The following is a 16,428-nucleotide window of genomic DNA, read 5'->3' as shown; positions in this document are numbered from 1 at the left end:
TCTCTCTTTCTCCCTCTCTCTCTCTCTGCCCCTCATGGGACTCTCTTTCTCCCCCTCTCTCTCTGCCCCTTGCTCACTTGCTCCCTCCCTCTCTCTCAAAAAGAAATTCTTTCCTTGTTGCTCAGTTAGGTTGATTCCAATTTTCAATATTATTACAATGCTAGAAAGAACAAATTTTTATTTACCTCACTTAATGTACTTTTTATTAAATAATTTTAATAAGTGCCAAAAACAAACCTACTGGAAACTTCCAGAAGGACCTGAGTCACCTAGAATATGAAAGCGGTGGTTTTCACCCAATTAGTGGGCTCCATGCTTGTAATCTAACATGGAGCATTTTGAAAATACAAGGCCACCTTACTAAGTGAATCATTTGTCCCCCAGTTCAGAGAGGTAGAGGGACTCCATTGCATAGAAAGGATTGCAGAGGAAATAAAACATCATAGGAAAGAAATAAGCCTAAAAGAGCTTTAGCTCTCCCAAACTCCCCCAAATTCCAGTTGAACTAATAGTATTGGGTGAGGAGAATAAATAAGATTAAGGGATCACATCCCCGTCAGAAAATCCTTAGTCTATGACTTCCTCATCATCTATCATATCCCTGGCTTAATTCTAAATTATTTTTTAATGTTTTTATTTTATTTTTGAGAGAGAAAAAGAGAGAGAGACAGAGCACAAGCAGGGGAGGGGCAGACACAGAATCCAAAACAGCCTCCAGGGTCTGAGTCCTCAGCACAGAGCCTGAGGAGGAAGTCGGATGCTTAATGGCTAAGCCACCCAGGCGCCTCACCCCCTGGCTTAATTCTAAAAGCTATAGCTTGGGGCTTTTCCTCTGGATGTCAGGCTTCTGTTCCTACTTTTGTTTCAAGTCACTTCAAAACAACATTTTCAAAAACCAGCTCCTTGCAATGTAGTCCAAAGCAGATGGTTATCACCTTTCAGGGACACCAAAATCCTCTACAGGATTTAACCTACAGTTCTACTGTTCTCCCACAGAAAGGAAACTTAGCTCCACAGCCCATTAATTGCAGAACTTTCATAGTCTAGCCCATTCTGTTAACCAGTCACAATCTCACCAGAGCATGGAGCTGCCTGTCTTTAGGCCTCGACATTTGTGTCCCACCTCCCCCCCCCCCCCCCCCCCCCCCCCGCCATAGAACAGCCACCACACAAATGTCAGTCCAATCCTGGGCTAGAGGACAAAGTCTTTCCCTTCTCAAGGATTTCATGGAAGCCATAGGACAGCATTACCATTTTTCCCCCTGCTGCAACGTGTTTATTATGTGCCAAAAAAACGACACCACAGCTAATTGCACATGAACTAGAAGCAGAAGAGCAAAGACACCCCAAACCCAGCAGAAGAAGAGAAATAATGAAGATCAGAGCAGAAATGTCTGTAGGAGAGTGCAGTCTTGCCTGCATAGGCTACAATGACTAACAATGTCAGCTCAGCAGGAAGAGGGGGGTGTATGCGACCCTGGTTCTCTGACACACAGCCTCCCAAAGAGGGGCAAGTAGGTTTTATTCGTGTTTTTTTTTTTAAAGAAGAAAGAAAAAGTCAAGTTTTCAACTTCAGTAGTATTTCAGTGACTGCAACTGTTTCTTCATACATTTTCAACTGAAAGAAATAAGGAAAGGGTATTTATTCCCTCTGAGAGAAAGGGCTCCTGGGAGCCTTCATCTGCCCCCACCAAAAAGGAGTCCTTTTTTAGCTCAGTTACCAAAAAAAAAAAAAAAAAAAAAGTCCTGTGACTTTGGAATTAAAAACTTCTATCAACCCCACCCCCCGCCATAAGTACAACTCAAGAAGGTGGATAAACCATTTAAAACTGTATACAGCAGCCATCAAATACCGTTTATCCAGTCCAGTTTCAAATACAAAACACATTTTTTTGTTCTTGTTTGCAAATGTCTTGATCTGCCACTGTGAGAGACAGTGACCTGCAGTTGCTCAGACACAGGTTTGCTATAATGTTAAAAGCTGCCAGGAAAGGGAAAAAAAATCTCTTGTTCCAAACGACTTAAAAAACTGTTTGAAGGAGTGTAAAAAGGAACCGGTAAAAACCCTTGAGCGTAAAATACGAAATATGATTTTGGTTTAAATGAAGACCGAAGGCTCCTTGTTGTTTACAGTAAAAGACACCAGGGGCGCCTGGGTGGCTCAGTTGGTTGAGAGTCCAACTTTGGCTCAGGTCATGATCTCGCAGTCTGTGAGTTCGAGCCCCGAGTCAGGGTCTCTGCTGACAGCTCAGAGCCTGGAGCCTGCTTCAGATTCTATGTCTCCTTCACTCTCTGCCCCTCCCCCACTCATGCTCTGTCTCTGTCTCTGTCTCTCTCTCTGTCTCTCTCTCTCTGTAAAAAATAAATAAACTTAAAAAAAAAAAAGACACCAGTGGAATACTCAGTTTATGCTGATCAGGTGGGGGTTAAATAAATGGAAAGGTGCTGTATGGCAACTCCAAGAACAAACCCATGTTCTGGTCTGAACACTGATCTGGGTAACAGAATTCCTCATCTGTCCTTTGGACTAAGATGACCTTAAAGGCCTTCAAGTTCCCCTCAGCTTGACTAAAATTTAGATAAACTTCTACCTGACTCTGAGCTCCTGACCTCCCTTATCTTAGAGCATTTACTTTAGAAATCTTATAATCATAAGTTCTTTCTCTGTTGCCTTGAGATATAATTCTTTTTAGAAACCCCTTGCCAGTTTTACAACCCAGAACCCAGAAGGGGTTCTGGAGGACCCAGGAGCCATCCCTTTGAAATGCAGCCATCAGGAAACACCAGGCAGGCTATCTCCTAATCTCTGTGGAAGGGCAGGAGCCTAACTTTTTGTGAGCACTTTGCTCCAAGTTGCAAAACTACCTCCTGTCATAAAGATATGGGTTTATTTTTCCCTTAGATAAAGCCAATGAGCTAACACAGATGGCCTGTAATTTCCCCCTACCCTCCTCTAGTACTTTTTCACTAGCTCACCCAGACCTTAAAAATCCTCCTTCTTGTATTTCAACCCCGCTGAGTTCATTCTGAGCTCTGGCCTCTCTTACCTATTGCAACTGCATTGAATAAAGCCTTCCTTGCCTATTTAACTTTGTCTGATGTAGTTTTTGTTTTGACAGGACCATCCCACATGCCCAGTAAGATGAGTTTTCTTGTCTCTTTCATTTGGGCACAATTACTGTTTTGCGGCTATTTCCTATTAAGACCAATCCTCGACCTTGTGTAGTTCAAGTGTCAATCTCCCTACCTTGAAGACATGCAAATACTCTAGTGTAAAACGGACGCACTCACTTCTTGTTAACCTTACTTCTTTCCTTAATTGCCCATTTATTTACTCTTCTCTGGCTTTCAGAAGTCTGCCCTGAGCTACCCACTCACTGGCCTGCTGGTCCCTGTTGGCAGCTCCTAGCAGCTACTGCTTGTCCTCTAGGACTAACCAACAGGTGGAATTGAGTCAGGCCACGCTTCCCTTTTATTTGCCCTAATCCTTTGTTGTCCCTAAAATCCCTCCCCTGGCTGTACAGATGTACATGAATTTCTTTACCAACAGGTTGGAGAAAGGAAAATCTTTAAAGGGAATTACCGAGAAGGGGGAAAGCTAAAATGCTATAACATAGAGATGAGATTCCTCAGAGACAAGAAGGAAAATAACTAAGAAGTCCTGAAGGCAAGGCCCTGATGGTGAGCTCCCCCAGGGTCTCATCTGATTCCTCTTCCCTCAGGCTTTTCAAAGACTGATTTGCTTTTCTCCATTTCTCTTTGAGGCAGCAAATCCTGCCCACAATATCTTATGGAATATTTGGAAGAGAGGCTCTGACAATTGAAATTGTGAAGGCCCAGGTTAAGCGTGGGCCCTTAGGGTCAACTCTCCTTTGCAATGTTCTGATCAGTGTGAGTTGAAGATATCCCTCTTCCTTTTCAGTGTTGCACCTAACACATACACAGACACACATACACAGACGCAGATTTATGTTCAACAAAATTAAGTGTTAATTCTCAGATGGTACAGTACAGTAGAAGTTTTCAAATTACGTATTGTGACCTTTTCGTGGGCTGTGAAACTTATTTTGTTACCATCACTATTTTTTAAATAAAATATAGTAAAACAGAGTAAATAGAATAGAATAAAATAAAAATGACAATGCAACTTCAATAGTGTGTGTGTGTGTTTCTAGGTGGTGAGATAACATATTTTGTTCACTGTGGGTCACATTCAATAAAGTTTCAAAGCCTCTACGATACACCTACAAGTAAGGAAACAAAAATTTGCTATTTGCAAGCTGTGTACCTCTAGGTGGTGAGATAACATATTTTGTTCACTGTGGGTCACATTCAATAAAGTTTCAAAGCCTCTACGATACACCTACAAGTAAGGAAACAAAAATTTGCTATTTGCAAGCTGTGTACCTCTTGCAAGGAGAAAACAAGTTTTTTGGTTTTTTTTTTTCATGTTTTCTGCCAAAAGCCTAATATAGTGCTTTGTTCTTATTGGAATAGTAATTCAACAAGCATTTCTTATGTCCCTACTTTGAACCCTTCTCTCTTCCTTTTCATAGTTAACTGGAAAATCAGAGGCACCTAAGCTTATGTTTATTGAAGAACTGAATGAAAACTTGGGCTAGTTGCAACATACCGTACTACCCCCAAGAATGAATCTAACTTATACCAACATTTGAAAAAAGCAAAGTGTTGTGGTGAGTGTTTCAAATGACACACTGATGTTATGAAAAGTCTAAGTGTAAAGTCTAACGCGGTTGGCATAAGAGGAAAACAGCAGATGGGCAATCGTAATTCAAAATGTGTCATGAAAATAGGTTTTCAAATCAAGTGTTATTAGCGCTAGTAATGCTAGATAAATATACTTGTTTAAAGGCACAGGATATGTTCCATCTTGGTAATTTTTTCCTTAATATACATATTTAGTAATATAAATTTTACCCTAACTACTGCCTTAGGGAGAATTTCACAAATAATATTATTCTCTTTTCTTTTCATTTACTTCAAAATACTTTTCGTTTCTCATTTGATTTCTTCTTTGACTCAGGGTTTATTTATTGGTGTGATGTTTATTTTCCAAATATTCAGGATTTTCCAGAGACTTTTTTTGTTTATTTTTTTGTTTTCTTATTCAATTCAGATGTGGTCAGAGGACAAATGCCATTGTGACTTGAATCCTTTTATTTTTTTTTATTTTTTATTTTATTTTTTTTTTTCTGAATTAGCTTTTTATTTATTTTTTTTAATTTATTTTTTATTTTTTTTTTATGAAATTTATTGACAAATTGGTTTCCATACAACACCCAGTTATCATCCCAAAAGGTGCCCTCCTCAATACCCATCACCCACCCTCCCCTCCCTCCCACCCCCCATCAACCCTCAGTTTGTTCTCAGTTTTTAATAGTCTCTTATGCTTTGGCTCTCTCCCACTCTAACCTCTTTTTTTTTTTTTTTTTCCTTCCCCTCCCCCATGGGTTCCTGTTAAGTTTCTCAGGATCCACATAAGAGTGAAACCATATGGTATCTGTCTTTCTCTGTATGGCTTATTTCACTTAGCATTACACTCTCCAGTTCCATCCACGTTGCTACAAAGGGCCATATTTCATTGTTTCTCATTGCCACGTAGTATTCCATTGTGTATATAAACCACAATTTCTTTATCCATTCATCAGTTGATGGACATTTAGGCTCTTTCCATAATTTGGCTATTGTTGAGAGTGCTGCTATGAACATTGGGGTACAAGTGCCCCTATGCATCAGTACTCCTGTATCCCTTGGATAAATTCCTAGCAGTGCTATTGCTGGGTCATAGGGTAGGTCTATTTTTAATTTTCTGAGGAACCTCCACACTGCTTTCCAGAGCGGCTGCACCAATTTGCATTCCCACCAACAGTGCAAGAGGGTTCCCGTTTCTCCACATCCTCTCCAGCATCTATAGTCTCCTGATTTGTTCATTTTGGCCACTCTGACTGGCGTGAGGTGATACCTGAGTGTGGTTTTGATTTGTATTTCCCTGATAAGGAGTGACGCTGAACATCTTTTCATGTGCCTGTTGGCCATCTGGATGTCTTCTTTAGAGAAGTGTCTATTCATGTTTTCTGCCCATTTCTTCACTGGGTTATTTGTTTTTCGGGTGTGGAGTTTGGTGAGCTCTTTATAGATTTTGGATACTAGCCCTTTGTCCGATATGTCATTTGCAAATATCTTTTCCCATTCCGTTGGTTGCCTTTTAGTTTTGTTGGTTGTTTCCTTTGCTGTGCAGAAGCTTTTTATCTTCATAAGGTCCCAGTAATTCACTTTTGCTTTTAATTCCCTTGCCTTTGGGGATGTGTCGAGTAAGAGATTGCTACGGCTGAGGTCAGAGAGGTCTTTTCCTGCTTTCTCCTCTAAGGTTTTGATGGTTTCCTGTCTCACATTTAGGTCCTTTATCCATTTTGAGTTTATTTTTGTAAATGGTGTGAGAAAGTGGTCTAGTTTCAACCTTCTGCATGTTGCTGTCCAGTTCTCCCAGCACCATTTGTTAAAGAGGCTGTCTTTTTTCCATTGGATGTTCTTTCCTGCTTTGTCAAAGATGAGTTGGCCATACGTTTGTGGGTCTAGTTCTGGGGTTTCTATTCTATTCCATTGGTCTGTGTGTCTGTTTTTGTGCCAATACCATGCTGTCTTGATGATGACAGCTTTGTAGTAGAGGCTAAAGTCTGGGATTGTGATGCCTCCTGCTTTGGTCTTCTTCTTCAAAATTCCTTTGGCTATTCGGGGCCTTTTGTGGTTCCATATGAATTTTAGGATTGCTTGTTCTAATTTCGAGAAGAATGCTGGTGCAATTTTGATTGGGATTGCATTGAATGTGTAGATAGCTTTGGGTAGTATTGACATTTTGACAATATTTATTTTTCCAATCCATGAGCAGGGAATGTCTTTCCATTTCTTTAAGTCTTCTTCAATTACCTTCATAAGCTTTCTATAGTTTTCAGCATACAGATCCTTTACATCTTTGGTTAGATTTATTCCTAGGTATTTTATGCTTCTTGGTGCAATTGTGAATGGGATCAGTTTCTTTATTTGTCTTTCTGTGGCTTCATTGTTAGTGTATAAGAATGCAACTGATTTCTGGACATTGATTTTGTATCCTGCAACTTTGCTGAATTCATGTATCAGTTCTAGCAGACTTTTGGTGGAGTCTATCGGATTTTCCATGTATAATATCATGTCATCTGCAAAAAGCGAAAGCTTGACTTCATCTTTGCCAATTTGGATGCCTTTGATTTCCTTTTGTTGTCTGATTGCTGATGCTAGAACTTCCAGCACTATGTTAAACAACAGCGGTGAGAGTGGGCATCCCTGTCGTGTTCCTGATCTCAGGGAAAAAGCTCTCAGTTTTTCCCCGTTGAGGATGATGTTAGCTGTGGGCTTTTCATAAATGGCTTTTATGATCTTTAAGTATGTTCCTTCTATCCCGACTTTCTCAAGGGTTTTTATTAAGAAAGGGTGCTGGATTTTGTCAAAGGCCTTTTCTGCATCGATTGACAGGATCATATGGTTCTTCTCTTTTTTTTTGTTAATGTGATGTATCACGTTGATTGATTTGCGAATGTTGAACCAGCCCTGCATCCCAGGAATGAATCCCACTTGATCATGGTGAATAATTCTTTTTATATGCTGTTGAATTCGATTTGCTAGTATCTTATTGAGAATTTTTGCATCCATATTCATCAGGGATATTGGCCTGTAGTTCTCTTTTTTTACTGGGTCTCTGTCTGGTTTAGGAATCAAAGTAATACTGGCTTCATAGAATGAGTCTGGAAGTTTCCCTTCCCTTTCTATTTCTTGGAATAGCTTGAGAAGGATAGGTATTATCTCTGCTTTAAATGTCTGGTAGAACTCCCCTGGGAAGCCATCTGGTCCTGGACTCTTATTTGTTGGGAGATTTTTGATAACCGATTCAATTTCTTCGCTGGTTATGGGTCTGTTCAAGCTTTCTATTTCCTCCTGATTGAGTTTTGGAAGAGTGTGGGTGTTCAGGAATGTGTCCATTTCTTCCAGGTTGTCCAATTTGTTGGCATATAATTTTTCATAGTATTCCCTGATAATTGTTTGTATCTCTGAGGGATTGGTTGTAATAATTCCATTTTCATTCATGATTTTATCTATTTGGGTCATCTCCCTTTTCTTTTTGAGAAGCCTGGCTAGAGGTTTGTCAATTTTGTTTATTTTTTCAAAAAACCAACTCTTGGTTTCGTTGATCTGCTCTACAGTTTTTTTAGATTCTATATTGTTTATTTCTGCTCTGATCTTTATTATTTCTCTTCTTCTGCTGGGTTTAGGCTGCCTTTGCTGTTCTGCTTCTATTTCCTTTAGGTGTGCTGTTAGATTTTGTATTTGGGATTTTTCTTGTTTCTTGAGATAGGCCTGGATTGCAATGTATTTTCCTCTCAGGACTGCCTTCGCTGCGTCCCAAAGCGTTTGGATTGTTGTATTTTCATTTTCGTTTGTTTCCATATATTTTTTGATTTCTTCTCTAATTGCCTGGTTGACCCACTCATTCGTTAGTAGGGTGTTCTTTAACCTCCACGCTTTTGGAGGTTTTCCAGACTTTTTCCTGTGGTTGATTTCAAGCTTCATAGCATTGTGGTCTGAAAGTATGCATGGTATAATTTCAATTCTTGTAAACTTATGAAGGGCTGTTTTGTGACCCAGTATATGATCTATCTTGGAGAATGTTCCATGTGCACTCGAGAAGAAAGTATATTCTGTTGCTTTGGGATGCAGAGTTCTAAATAGATCTGTCAAGTCCATCTGATCCAATGTCTCATTCAGGGCCCTTGTTTCTTTATTGACTGTGTGTCTAGATGATCTATCCATTTCTGTAAGTGGGGTGTTAAAGTCCCCTGCAATTACCACATTCTTATCAATAAGGTTGCTTCTGTTTATGAGTAATTGTTTTATATACTTGGGGGCTCCGGTATTCGGCGCATAGACATTTATAATTGTTAGCTCTTCCTGATGGATAGACCCTGTAACTATTATATAATGTCCTTCTTCATCTCTTGTTACAGCCTTTAATTTAAAGTCTAGTTTGTCTGATATAAGTATGGCTACTCCAGCTTTCTTTTGGCTTCCAGTAGCATGATAAATAGTTCTCCATCCCCTCACTCTGAATCTAAAGGTGTCCTCAGGTCTAAAATGAGTCTCTTGTAGACAGCAAATAGATGGGTCTTGTTTTTGTATCCATTCTGATACCCTATGTCTTTTGGTTGGCGCATTTAATCCATTTACATTCAGTGTTATTATAGAAAGATACGGGTTTAGAGTCATTGTGATGTCTGTATGTTTTATGCTTGTAGTGATGTCTCTGGTACTTTGTCTCACAGGGTCCCCCTTAGGATCTCTTGTAGGGCTGGTTTAGTGGTGACGAATTCCTTCAGTTTTTGTTTGTTTGGGAAGACCTTTATCTCTCCTTCTATTCTAAATGACAGACTTGCTGGATAAAGGATTCTCGGCTGCATATTTTTGCTGTCTAGCACCCTGAAAATCTCGTGCCAATTCTTTCTGGCCTGCCAAGTTTCAAAAGAGAGGTCAGTCACGAGTCTTATAGGTCTCCCTTTATATGTGAGGGCACGTTTAACCCTTGCTGCTTTCAGAATTTTCTCTTTATCCTTGTATTTTGCCAGTTTCACTATGATATGTCGTGCAGAAGATCGATTCAAGTTACGTCTGAAGGGAGTTCTCTGTGCCTCTTGGATTTCAATGCCTTTTTCCTTCCCCAGTTCAGGGAAGTTCTCAGCTATTATTTCTTCAAGTACCCCTTCAGCACCTTTCCCTCTCTCTTCCTCCTCTGGGATACCAATTATGCGTATATTATTTCTTTTTAGTGTATCACTTAGTTCTCTAATTTTCCCCTCATACTCCTGGATTTTTTTATCTCTCTTTTTCTCAGCTTCCTCTTTTTCCATAACTTTATCTTCTAGTTCACCTATTCTCTCCTCTGCCTCTTCCATCCGAGCCGTGGTGGTTTGCATTTTGTTTTGCATTTCATTTAAAGCGTTTTTCAGCTCCTCGTGACTGTTCCTTAGTCCCTTGATCTCTGTAGCAAGAGATTCTCTGCTGTCCTGTATACTGTTTTCCAGCCCAGCGATTAATTTTATGACTATTATTCTAAATTCACTTTCTGTTATATTATTTAAATCCTTTTTGATCAGCTCATTAGCTGTTGTTATTTCCTGGAGATTCTTCTGAGGGGAATTCTTCCGCTTGGTCATTTTGGATAGTCCCTGGTGTGGTGAGGACCTGCAGGGCACTTCCCCTGTGCTGTGGTGTATAACTGGAGTTGGTGGGCGGGGCCGCAGTCAGTCCTGATGTCTGCCCCCAGCCCACCGCTGGGGCCACAGTCAGACTGGTGTGTGCCTTCTCTTCCCCTCTCCTAGGGCCGGGATTCACTGTGGGGTGGCGTGGCCCGTCCGGGCTACTTGCACACTGCCAGGCTTGTGATGCTGGGGATCTGGCGTATTAGCTGGGGTGGGAAGGCAAGGTGCACGGCGGGAGGGGGGGCAGGCTTAGCTCGCTTCTCCTTAGGTGATCCACTTCAGGAGGGGCCCTGTGGCAGCCGGAGGGAGTCAGATCCGCTGCCGGAGGTTTGGCTCCGCAGAAGCACAGAGTTGGGTGTTTGCGCGGAGCGAGCAATTTCCCTGGCCGGAACCGGTTCCCTTTGGGATTTTGGCTGGGGGATGGGCGGGGGAGATGGCGCTGGCGAGCGCCTTTGTTCCCCGCCAAACTGAGCTCTGTCGTCCGGGGGCTCCGCAGCTCACCCTCCCTTTGTCCTCCAGCCTTCCTGCTTTCCGAGCAGAGCTGTTAACTTATGATCTCCCAGACGCTAAGTCGCGCTTGCTGTCGGAACACAGTCCGTCAGGCCCCTCCGCTTTTGCAAGCCGGACTCGGGGGCTCTGCTTGGCCGGCGAGCCGCCCCTCCGCCCCGGCTCCCTCCCGCCGGTCCGTGGAGCGCGCACCGCCTCGCCGCCCTTCCTACCCTCTTCCGTGGGCCTCTCGTCTGCACTTGGGTCCGGCGACTCCGTTCTGCTGATCCTCTGGCGGTTTTCTGGGTTATTTAGGCAGGTGTAGGTGGAATCTAAGTGATCAGCAGGACGCGCGGTGAGCCCAGCGTCCTCCTACGCCGCCATCTTCCTGCCAACCTCGAATCCTTTTAAATATATTGAAATTTGTTTTACAGGCAAGAAAGTGGTCTTTCTTGGTAAGTATTTCTTGTTTACTTGAGAAGAAGGTTTACACTGCTCTTGTTGGGGGCAGTGTTCTCGGGTCACGTGGTTGTCAATCAGGCCACATGGTTGATTGTATTACTCAATTCTGCTGCACAATTGTTGATATTCTACTTACTTGCTTTATTAATTTTTGAGAGATGGATATTGAAATCTCTGATCATAATCATGGATTTGTTTATTTTTCCATGCACTTATATTCATTTTTGATTTGTAAATCTTGAGTTTCATAAACATGTAAGATTTTGTATCTTCTTAATTAATTGAGAATTTTATCATTATAAAATGTAACTCTCATCCTTTGAATAAGTCTTTCCTCTAAAATCTATTTTGTTTATATCAATAATGCTACTCCAGCTTTCTTTTGACTAATGTTAACATGGTAATCCTTTTATTTTTCTCCTATTTGTGCTTTTATGTTTAAAGTGTGTTTCTTATAAACACACTCACTTTTTAAAAAATCCAGTTTGCAATCTCTTCCTTTAATTAGTGTTTAGACCATTCATATTTAATATGATAACTGATATACTTACTGTAACAGTTAATTTTATATGTCAACTTGGCTAGGCCACAGTGCCCAGATATTTGGTCAGACACCAGTTGAGATATCACTGTGAAGGTATTTTTTCTGATATGATCAATATTTAAATCAGTAGATCTCATTGTTATTATTGTTGTCTGTAGTTAAATTATTTATTATTATAAGGTCAACATCTATGTACCCAACATCCTAGTGACAAGCTAGAATGGCCATCATCCTAAAAGCCTCTCACATGTTATTGCCAGCTATACACCGAATATTTGTGTCCCCCTTAAATTTATATGTTGAAGCCTAATCCCCAATGTGATGGTATTAAGAGGTAGGACTTTTAGGAGGTGATTAGGTCATGAAGGCAGAGCCCAGAGAGCTCCCTTGCACCTTGATCTTAGACTTGCCAGACTCCAGAACTGTGAGAAATAAATATTTGCTGTTTAAGCCTCCCAGTTTATGGTATTTTTGCTATAGGAGCCCAGACAGACTAAGGCACTGCCTAACTACAGCCCCCTCTCACAGACTCTATCCTGACTTCTGTGTTAATCACTCACTTGCATTTTTAATAGTTTTACTACCTATATATGCCTCCCCAAAGAGAGATATTTTAACCTTTGGGATTTCCTCTTTGGTGAGGTGTCTAAACCTGTAGACTCTGAGTGAAGCATATTATTTTCTGTAATGTGGGTGGGCCTCCTGTGATCACTTGAAGGCCTTAAGAGAAAAACCCTGAGATCTCTTAGGGAAGGAGAATTCTGCCTCTTGACTTCCTTTAGAATTGAGCTGCAACATCAATACTTCCCCTGGGTCACCAGTCTGCTGACCTACTGTGCAAATTTCACACTTTCTATAATCACATGGACCAATTACTTAAAATAAATCTTTTTCTTTCTCTCTTGTCTCTGTCTCTTTCTCTGTCTCTGTCTCCCTGTCTGTCTCTCTCTCTCTCTCTCTCTCCACACACACACACACACACACACACAGAGTTGGTTTTGTTTTTCTGAAGAATCCCTAACTAACACAATTACCTTGAGTCTGCCATCCTGCTACTTGCTTTCTATTAGTCCAATCTGTTTTTCCTCTTTACCTCTTTTCTTTGTCTCTCTTGCACAAATATAGTATTTTTTTTCATTTTTCCATTTTATCTTCATTGTTGGCATATTTAGTGTTGCTTTAGGATTTATAATATACATTCTTAACTTTGCACAGTGTACCTTTAAGTGGTATTATATCATTTAACTTAACACAGAATCTTATAATAGAATACTTTCATTTCTTCTCTCTGTGTTTATGCTGTCATGCATTTTATTTTCACATATGAAAAATGAAAATAAAGTTCTGGCAACCTAGCTGCTATGGATGAAATTGTGTCCCCTCCAAATTCAAATGTGAAAACATTAACCATCAGTGTGACTGTATTTGGAGATAGGGTTTTAGGAGGTAATTAATGTTAAATGAGGTCATAAGGGTCAGGTCTTCCTTTCAGTTTTTACTGAACCTTTAATGATTCTTGATTATAGTCTTTTTTCATTGCATAGTAATCAACTCTTCAAAAGATTGTCTCTGACTAGTCTACAAACTCCTTACTGACATGAAATCTTTGCCCATTTGTATTGCCTCTCCCTACACAACACACTGCTTGACCCATAGTGATCTTTCTATATGTGTTGTTAAAAACACACACACAAATCTCCACAAAATAGCTGGCAAGCATTTAACCAGACTTTACTACAAAAGCAAATTGTATTGGACTGATGAACTTATAGGGCATAACTTTGTTCCTATTTGCAGATGTACTGTTAGAAAATTCTTCTCTTTATGTAAGCAAAATATCTGTCTTTGCATATTATGTTAATGACATGACTCCTTTCTATGGAGCCCCAGAAATGAGAATGTTCTGATCTCTCTTGTGATAGTCCTGCATATGTCCTCATCTTTCCTAGTTACCTTGAACTTTCCTTGGGCCTTTTAAAGACTTCAACAACAGTTTAATCAAATTCTATTATTTTTAGTCTCTTCCCAACATGACCAACAAAATGCCTTCCTTTGTGGATTCCCACCTGTGACTGAGTCCTCTTTAAATAATGGTATCTAACATCTAATGTTATTCCTGGTCTGATTAGTTGATAGTGTTATGGATTCTTACTCTATCTTCCTCCAAAGCTGAACTTTCCACTTTTCATTAGTGTTGCTAAAGGTACTAGTGTTAAGACTAATGGTCAGATCTGCCCCTTGACCCATGTTTACTTAAAAATTGTGAGTTTTTGTAAAATGGGATGCTATGAACAGATTCCTCTCCCATTAGTGTGTATATAATCTCTCCAGCTCCCAACTTGAGTAGAAATAGAAGAAATCTTTCCTTGTCACTTATTGAGAGAAATGACCACAGACATTTTCCTTAAGAGACTACAGTTGCATCCAAAGACATGCCTGAAAGCTTTCTGCTAAAAATCTTTTATTGAAGAATCAAATCCATATATTTGCCCCACAGCCATCTGAGAGGGATTGATTCTCTATGTGGAATCTGCCAAAGGGAACTTGGTGCCCTTGAGCATCAGGGAGACTCAGCACTGTCCATACTTTGCCAAAAAAAGTGTACCACGTCTCTTCCTACAAGAGAAATCATTTTTTTTTTTTAAGGGAAGGCTTTGGAGATCTTAAATTGAAACTTTTATATTCTAAAATAAAGCCAGCCAAATGAGCACAGAGCATGAAAGGTGAGCAATTAATAACTGAGATCCAGCAAGGGGGAAAAAGGAATTCAGTGTGCTAGTGAAAGCCAGTGTTAGGAGCCAAAAAAGTCTTTAAACATCTCTTGCTATTTGCCATTCAGTAATACTATGATGTTGATAAAGTCTCCTTTTTGAGCTTCATTTTCTTCCTACTATCCACTATCATTCTTTCTCTTGCCTCTTTCTCTTTATTTTTGCTTCTTTTTGTAAAATATTATAATTATCAGCAAGCTATACTGATACACTTCATAGCAGTGTATACACTCATACACTTCATAGGAACAGCAAGCTTATCAGGTAGCTAAGATGGTTTCAAGCTCTGCAGGAGAGGTCATTACTGCAAATAATATGTTAAATTCAGCACTTACACAACTTCATTGCAAAATGAGCATTTGTTAGAATATACTTTTCCATCAGATCCGCAGAGAGGGAAATATTCCATAGTACAGATGGCAGAATAATTGGTGCACTCAATTTGCTCCAGTCCAGAAAAAGAAAAAAAAAAAAAAAGAAAGAACAATTTCGAATTGTTAAATCACAGAAAATGAGCTTTTTAAAGGTCTTGAGAGGTCATTTAGTTCCAAATCTCACTCATAAAAAGACAAACCCTCTTCAGTTTACAAAATCTGACCCAAAATGGTGGCACTCTCATCACAGAAAGAGATGGCTTAGCCTGAGGTTACGGCTTCCCTCTCCCTCATTCTCCGCGGGGAACTGATGAATAGAATACATCTTCTATCTTGTACTTAATTTTTGAACCAGTCTTCTCCTTACCATGCTGTCATCCATTTTATCCACGTCCTCATGGTCTTGCCTGCATAGTCACAGTTGCCTGCCAGTTTGTTGCCCTAAATCTACCTTCATCTGAGATTTCAATCACCCTCCACACTGACGCCAGAGTGATCTTTCAAAAAACAAAATCAGTTTTTGTTTTTTGATTACTTAACTGATTCCCCGTCAACAGAAAGTCCCCTCATGAGCCTGGCTTATCTCTCTTATCCTCTGCCTCTTACTCTAGCTAAACTTAACAACTGAATTCCCGGAGTGTTTCCTGCTCCTATACATCCCTGTGCCCTTGCTTAAGGTGTTTTTCCTATCTTGCATCACCTTACCCCTTTCTCCATCAGACTGACTCCTAAGACTCTTAGTCCTTAAAAGTCAGTTTAACTACTTTTTTAACAGTTTCATGATGATATTTCTCTCCCTCACCCATCAAATTGGTGTAGATGCCCCTCCTTAAAATATTTACTACCACAATCCCATGTGTATAATTCTCTTGTCATGTTTCAAACTCTATTAAAATTATTTTAATATTTTAACCCACTCACATAGCTCTTTAGCCCTGAATTGTCTTTACATGTGTTCTTGAGTTTTTTGGTCTATACATAGTCATAGAAGTTTCTAGAATACCTATTTTAAAACTTTCATAAAGTGAGAATTATAACATTTTATATTGAGCATAAATGAAATTTCTGTGTATACTTACACATTTATTATCATAAAGTTTTCTGAGTTGAAATCGTTTATTTCTGAAAGAAAAGATTTTATTGAATGAGTAATGCATTACTTGATATTTCACAATCTATAGAGTAAAATACAGACATATGTTATTCTATGTTGTCTAACCTGTACTGAGAATGACGAGTTCTGGTTAAATTCTACTCTAGTCGGCTAATACTGACCATTAACATCTTTGATGGGTGATCATTTTGTAAACAAATAAAAGTATGAGAAAATACAATCAGCACTAAGAGGAGATTGGGCATTTAAAAAATACTCCATGAATATTCACATGAAAATCAAAGGTGTAATATAGTGTGAAAACATTTTTTTGCAGTTAAGAAAAAGAAAATATGTTCAAATCCATCTCTGGCACTCACAGTCTGTGTAATTTTGT

At 39.8% G+C, this 16,428-nt stretch overlaps 1 protein-coding gene across 1 annotated transcript in view; it reads right to left on the bottom strand.

Annotated features, from left to right (window-relative positions):
• SPINK5 (serine peptidase inhibitor Kazal type 5) overlaps nt 1-16,428 on the bottom strand; it is a 106,830-nt gene that overhangs the window by 1,085 nt on the left and 89,317 nt on the right.

The sequence above is a fragment of the Lynx canadensis genome, chromosome A1 (genome assembly GCF_007474595.2).
Source record: "Lynx canadensis isolate LIC74 chromosome A1, mLynCan4.pri.v2, whole genome shotgun sequence".
NCBI lineage: Eukaryota > Metazoa > Chordata > Mammalia > Carnivora > Felidae > Lynx > Lynx canadensis.
This window is presented reverse-complemented; position numbering and strand designations above follow the sequence as displayed.